Source organism: Salmo trutta, chromosome 3, assembly GCF_901001165.1.
Source record: "Salmo trutta chromosome 3, fSalTru1.1, whole genome shotgun sequence".
Lineage (NCBI taxonomy): Eukaryota > Metazoa > Chordata > Actinopteri > Salmoniformes > Salmonidae > Salmo > Salmo trutta.
In genome coordinates this window covers 54175150-54183109 of record NC_042959.1, presented here as the reverse complement: position 1 = coordinate 54183109, position 7960 = coordinate 54175150, and positions in this window count along the sequence as shown.

Genomic DNA, 7960 nt, shown 5'->3' with positions numbered 1-7960 from the left:
TGATGTTGTTTGACTTGAAGGGTGTGTTTTTCGTCCCTCTTTGGTTTCATTTTGACAATTTTTTTTTTTATCACATACTGTTTTGATAATTCAAAGTAAAACTCAACTAAACCTCCTGATGTGTTTTGTTTTTGTCTGCTATATGTGTAACCCCCCCAACCAGAGAGAGAGACACCCACCCAAGCCCCCTGGGGTATTATCAGTCAACAGGAAAGTATACTAGACTAGGTAGAATGGGGCTGTCCCCTGACGTTCACTCACACCGCACCCGATCCCCAGGGACAAGCAAATTAAGTGGCTTCTGAAATTATGTTTTATATATATATATATATATATATATATTACAGGAAAAAAAAACTCCTGTTTCAATAGTAACCAATGGCTCTAAGATCATCACTTTGAATAAGCACAACCTCTGGAAAAGGTCATGTTAAACTGGGTGTATTTTCCCCATGAATTACACTCACACAACTACCTGCTAACTAGAAAAGAGAAATCACATACACAGGAACGTACACACTTCCCCGTTCAAGGTTGTGAATTGAATGCAGAAACCTTTTTCGGTGACACAGAAATAGGACTGAGCTGAAAAGATGCAAACTGTAATTCACCGCGTGGCCAACAGATGGCCTCTGCCTTACAGAATGTGGATGGAACATGACGAGCCCATAACTGACAATAGACCTTTGTCCCAAGGAATGTTCCCACAGAGTTGGTGTAGCAGCCTACATAGAATGATCAGAGCAGTTGGTGCTGTGTTTACAGTAAACAAGCTATGTCCTTCTTGGACTTGACTGTATGTTCCTCCGCCTTTGTTATGGTTGAAGAACACCTTCACCCATAGACTACATGGGATATACAACCACAAGCATGCACTGTACCATTCCAACACCACCTTAATATGGATCATCTGCTAGACCTACTAAGTCCATTCAAACCTGCCTGTGTGACTCCTGAAAGTATGTGCTCTGTGGTATTGGAAAATGTGTGTCTCGTGTAATGTTGGTTTTGGTTTGTCTAATAAATTGGGACCACAATGTTCAGTGTGTGTGTACTGTATAGGCTGTATCCTTGGTGATAGAGCAGGCAGTGTTTTTGAAAGATAGGTCATGTTCATGGTGGTAACTCAGTTGAAGTACCAGATCATTGACTAGGGATCACAGGTAGATTCTGAATGGCATGAATTGTCGCTCCCTTTGACTCATCTAAATGCCCATACAAAGTCCATTGACTATCAGGTACATTGGAACTACAGTATCACATTGTAGATCTGGGCAGTGTTCAGGGTGGAATTATTATATATATATTTTTTTATTGAACCTTTATTTAACCAGGCAAGTCAGTTAAGAACAAATTCTTATTTACAATGACGGCCTATACCAGCCAAACCCGGACAACGCTGGGCCAATTGTGTGCCGCCCTATGGGACTCCCAATCACAGCCGGCTTTGAAATAGCCTGGAATCGAACCAGGGTGTCTGTAGTGATGCCTCTAGCACTGAGATGCAGTGCCTTAGACCACTGCGCCACTCGGGAGACCAATTACAATACTGGAATGTTGTAACACATAAATATTGTTGAGCTGAACATTTGTGTTGTCTGAGTATTGCCAGCATAGCAGCCGAACTTAAAGAAATATTTAAGTTCAGACAAATATTTAATTTCTGTCCTTGTCCGCATGATTATGATAAGATATCACCTGTCCATAGGGCGGGGTTATTGCATTTGTGTCTGCCATATAGCGAGGTAAGTGATCTGGGATTGATAAAGACTGCATGTTATGGTTATGAGTACGAAGCAAGGTCCCACCTTGAGTTGCATGTTTCAAACGTGTAAAGATTCAGCGTTTAGAACTGATATTAACCAATTCATTTCATACCTCTCCCTGTCACCTACCTTTCTCTTCTTCTGAGCACCTGAGGAACTTAAACATCAAGATTGGGTTTAATTTATGCATAGAATACAGATATTGACATCCTAAATTAATGTACATTCCATGAATTAAGACATTTGGAAATTGGAACCTGAAATGCTCATAACATTTCATTTGTTCATAAATAAATAAATACATGTATAAATCAATAAAAGGGAATGGGGAAAAGCTGAATGGAGACGGGTATGTGATCTATGAGTAAGGACATAGCGTTCATGGTCACATGGCTGATCGTATATCCTTTGTCCCTGAACCTCACAGGGTGCTTTGTCTGTGAGAGGGGATCCGATTTCCCCTCTTGTTTGATGTCTCCTCCTCCCACACCGCTCCCCCTATTTCCCTTACCCCCCTCCTTCCACCCTCTGTTCAACAAATACAGAGAAACTTGATATAAAACAGCATCTGCCATGGCTCTAAATGCTACTGAATTAGCAGTATGTTTGAATTTACCACGAAACACAGAGAGAGAACCTCTTTAGGACAAAATGTCTAGACACAAGTATTTGTGCTATTGAGTATTTGTGCTATTCCTAGAGTTTTCCTAGCAGGGTTTGGTATGTATCATGTTTATTTAAAAAAAGACATGACCTGAATTTCTATACCCACCCCAGACTATAGGATAATCCATCTTAACGATCGAGACGATCTCACCCAATTTATACTGGAAAACAACATGTGGTATGTCAAGCATCCCTTTGAATGTATTGTGAGTGGGCTCTCCTTTCTGCTGGTGGGCTGCCTGAGAGGCTCCTGCAGACTAACAGGGTCTGCCTGGGTCAGGGGCCTCTTCCCGTAACACAGTCGTCACTGAGCGGCATAACAAGAACCCCCTCAGCGTCCTTCCTCCAGCCAGACTGATGTCAGGGCTGTGGAATGTGGAAAACAGATCGTATGGGGGCCTTGTTTTCCCTACTGAATAGTCCTTGGGCAGGAATCCAGACCACATGCCACACAGAAGGGGAGGGGGATAGGAAAGAAGCCCAGAAGGCAGAGAAAAAAGCACTTTACTGGAAACTCACAGTGTGAAAGTAGTCAGAGAGAAAGCTAAATTGTGATCAAGGGAGAAAGAGAGAATAAATTGGTACACTAAAAGAAAGATAGAAGGAGCGAGGACAAAGTGAAATAAGTAGTTTGTCAGTAGAAAGGATGTGGATGAGGAGTGGAGGGAGAAAAAAAGAACCACTATATCAATCAAAATGGAGAGGGGAAATCCAAAAGCCCAAAATGAAATAGAGCTAGAGACATAACAGAAGAAAACGTTGAGCAAAGTAAAAACACCTAGAAGTCTAGACGAGCCTAAAGTAGCTGAAAGCAAAATATCAAATATGTGTTGGATGGGCAACAATTTTGTTCACTTCAGTTCACTTGACTTTATTGGCCTTTGAAATCAATAATCTCACATTCTCAAGCACTTTAATTAAAAGACAATAGTATTTGGACACTAGTCAACAGGTGAGAGGGAGAGCGAGAGACAGGCAGAAAGATAAAAGGCAGAAAGGACAAAGAAAATATGAAGATGGAAGTCATGATGTCATACAGTTGGAGATCAGATGCGTTATCAAGGACGGTGATGCAAAGCACCAGTAGGTTACATGCACAAAAACAGATGATATCATAAGATGAAAAATAAAGCAACAAAAGCCACATAACAGATAAGAGACAAGTCTATACAGAATATGATTAAAGAATGAAACACAGAAAGTGAAAGGGTGACATCATGATTGAGAAAACAACAACAAAACAAAACAGAAAATGCAAAAGTTGGCTAATGAAGGTATGGAGTGCAATCCTCCTCAAATTCCCGTCACCTAATTATCTCATCATGGTGAGTTGTTACGGCATGTTTCGAAACTAACGCACATCATCTTCTGTCTGGAACAAACTGTCCGCTTTACCACTGTACATTTAGTTCCATAATACTGTCCTCATTCTGTAACAGCATGAAATATGACCCCTGAAATGGAATGAAGTAGGATTACAGTGTCTGAATAAGTACATTAAACAAGTTGATGGGTTACAAAAGAATGATTAGCTCTAATAATAGCCGTGTTTGTTTTGCTGCAGTGGTATGCCACCATAGGTGACATACCACTGCCTAACGTTGGAGTCACGCCAACGTTTGACCCTTGCCCTGTGTTGTTCTGAGGATAAACTAACCATGTCATTTCAGCATCACGTAATGTCTGTTAAAGGGGACAACGTCTCTCTCTTATGTAAGATTCCTCCTGCAAGCCGGGGCATGCTCCCCATGCAGGCACAGCCCAAAGCTGGATTCCTAACTGCTGTTCGCGACATGGTGCTCCTCCCTTGGCCAGTGATGCAAAGGTTCCATTAGGCATCCATGAGTCTGAAGACAAGCTGAAACAAGTTCCTTTTCTATAATATTTGTCTTTGTCACACTCACACAGCTGGTCTCGTGTTCACTCCTTGGTGCAGGACAATGCACAGTAACAGTGCTGTCATATTAAGATTACTTTATTTGTCAATTGCACACAAGGTCTAACCAAAATTTGACTTCTGCTTTTACAGGTTTTGGAGAGGTGTGGGGGGCTGCCACACTGGGCGCCCAGGGAGCTGTTGTTGTTGGGGGGTTAAGAGCCTTGCTGAAGGGCACATATGGTACAGTGACAGTGCAGGCATAGACTAGGAGGAAAGATGGGTTGTGTAATAACATTGTATGTTTACTGTAGCTACATCTGATAGTCTATGTAGGTCATAGATATTAGACCCTGACCTGACCACTGAAATGACATTTTCGGCTCATGTCATGTTCCTTTTTAGAGAGTTAATACTGGAGAATTGGGTAAACATAATTCCATGGGTTTGTGTCTGGTTTGAGGGCTGTGTGACTTGTGAATGTAGGGAGGTAAATCTTCCACAGCAACACAGTCCGTGGAACCTTGCCAAAATACCACAGAAATCTACCCATAATCCACCAGATGCACCAGATAAATCCCATGTAACTCCCAGCTGCAGCCTTGGGCACAGTTGAAAAAGCATTTAGGCCTAAATATCTCTATCACTAATAAAAACAAATATCTCTATCACTAATAAAACATTGAATCAAGTGAAGTGGTGGATGGATTTCAGGCAGAGCTCGTTAGTCAAATTTGCACAATATTACCCATAAAAAATGATGAGTATATTCAACACTGCACAAAATGAACAATTTCATTGCAATTAAGAAACCAGGAAAACATCCTGGTCCATCAATCTAAAAACAAACAATCCTTCCTCTGCAGGTGATTTGAAGGAGCTGTGAGCTGCATGACTGCCACATGACTAAGAAGGCGTGTGCTCCATTCATTGTTCAATCTTTCACTTAAGAACATTTCAACCATTCCTGGACAGCCAATCCTTAGTTTGTTTTAATGGGTGCGGAGTGGCATAATAGCTCAGTTGCTATGTAAGATTCTAACCTTAAGCTCAATATTAGGAACGTGTCCTTAATGTTTTGTACACTCAGTGTAGGTCTGGTTATATTTACTGTATAACATATATAGCCCATAAAGTGTGTTCATGTACTGTATGGTCTTGGATACTAAAAACTTTGAGACAAGAGGGTAACCCTTAGACACAAACCCATACCTTCATATAAGACATAAACTCATAAATCTTTATTGACGACTGGAACACAACACACATTAACATTATTGAGACCATATCGAAATATTGGGTTTGAATGTCTACACACATCACCTTGGCTTGGAGACTATATGAACATAGATGCACTCTACAAACCACTTTGCAGAGCCTTCATCTGCTCTTTTTGTGCATCTGTCCATTTACATTTGGTCACTGTGGGGCTCACGCAGGTTAGAATTTTTTTTTTCAGCTCTGATCCTTCTCCCAGCTGTTGTAAACATGGGATCTGGCAGAGTGTCAGAGTAACTTACACAACTTACACAACAGCAACACTGGGCAGCAACACTGGGCTAAAGGTGCAGTGCTGTACCTGGAGACAGATACACAGTTATGGTCCTTTATAGCTCTTCACAAACCTTCGAATATCCCTTAACTGGATTATGTTTTGCAATGTGTTTTCTAATCTGATGAAATTGGTCTCTACAATATGGTGATCATTTTCTGTAGTGAAGTATTAATGTTTTAAATATTTTTCTACAATTTCATGTCATTTAAAAATTGAATTTGCATTAGGGGAAACAGTGCCACTGCTCGCCCCAGCGCCGCTGTTATTGTTTTTGTTTTGTTGATGAAAATGATTCGGCAGTATGGTATAAAAAATTGTAGTGCATATTCTGTCGCATTCTAACTCCTCACAATCTATCAAATATTTCTTCCTTACTGGTAAAAAAAAATTAAATGCTAATGTTTATTATCTGATCAAATTGGTCTTTATGATATGGTCATACTTTCCAGTAGTGGTGAAGTCTTAATATTCTAAATATTTGTATTGTTTTCATACCATTTTATGTACTTAAGCACTTGAAGAGTTTATTTACAAAACACTATATCCACCAATTTTTCACATTTGTGTTTTTTCATCAGAAATTATTGCTTATGGGTACCTTCATGTGTCTGTAAAATATTGCTGTTCTCAGATTTTTTAATCATAGATTTTAGAGGTGTATGCTTTTTTTCTATATATCCATTGTACATGTATATCCATTGTTTAGCTTAAATGGAATGTTCGTATCCTGTATATTTGATAGTGATATGTGGTTGTCTCACCTAGCTATCTTAAGATGAATGCACACTTACTGTAAGTACTGTAAGATAAGAGCATCTGCTAAATGACAAAAATGTAAAATGTAAATGTTTTACATTACAGATATCATATTACTGTATTGAAGTATAAAAATATATACTGCTGTCACAAATGTATCATTTGTAAATGTCTTTATTAAAAACGTAGTTATTTGTTACATTTGACTGTGTAAAACCTAGCAGTACTACTTATTTCTCTGACAGTGAGGCAGATATCAGCATTTAGCAAAACAGTTATTGTCTCTCTGACATGAAACCATCATGTGATTTTTTATATTTTGTACTTTCACCCCTTTTTCTCCCCAATCTCGTGATATCCATTTGGTAGTTACAGTCTTGTCCCATCGCTGCAACTCCCCTACAGACTCGGGAGAGCCATGCGTCCTCCGAAAAAAGACCCTGCCAATCCGCACTGCTTCTTTACACACTGCTCGCTTAACCAGGAAGCCAGCCGCACCAATGTGTCGGAGGACACACCGTCCAGCTCAAGTGATAGATTCTTGTGATTGAACAACCCCATGCCATGATTGGATTTCTTTTATAATTTTTTATTTTTTTTTAAAGCAAATTTGTGAGAATATTTAAGAAATAAGGCCCGAGGGGGTGTGGTATATGGCCAATATACCACGGCTAAGGGCTGTTCATAGGCACAACGCAATACGGAGTGCTAGGACACAGCCCTTATCCGTGTAATACTGGCCCTATCACAAACCCCTGAGGTGCCTTATTGCTATTACTAACTGGTTACCAACGTAATTACAGCAGTAAAATTAAATGTTCAATATATTTATAAACTGGGTGGTTCGAGCCCTGAAAACTGATTGGCTGACTTATTTTTACTGCTCTAATTACATTGGTAACCAGTTAATAATAGCAATAAGGCTCCTCTGGGGTTTGTGATATATGGCCAATATACCACGGCTTAGGGCAGTGTCCAGGCACTCCGCGTTGCGTCGTGCTTAAGAACAGCCCTTAGCCGTTGTATATTTGCTATATACCACACCTCCTTGGGCCGTATTGCTTAAATATAGTGTTTTCGAATTAAGCTTCTATGGGCGATTTCAGTGCACTTATTCTACCAATACAAAAAAACAATGATGAAATTCAAATACAATTTCTGTTTGCACTGAAATCGCTCCATATTCTTCACAAATATACTTGCATTGTGCACCATCTGGCAAATTGGGTACTTTCTGGGCACGCATGGGTACTTTCCTCTTGTAAAAGCACTACTACCAAATAGGTATATGGGTCACTAACCTTTCCTGCTCCACCTCATAGCTTTCTGTGACATGATGGT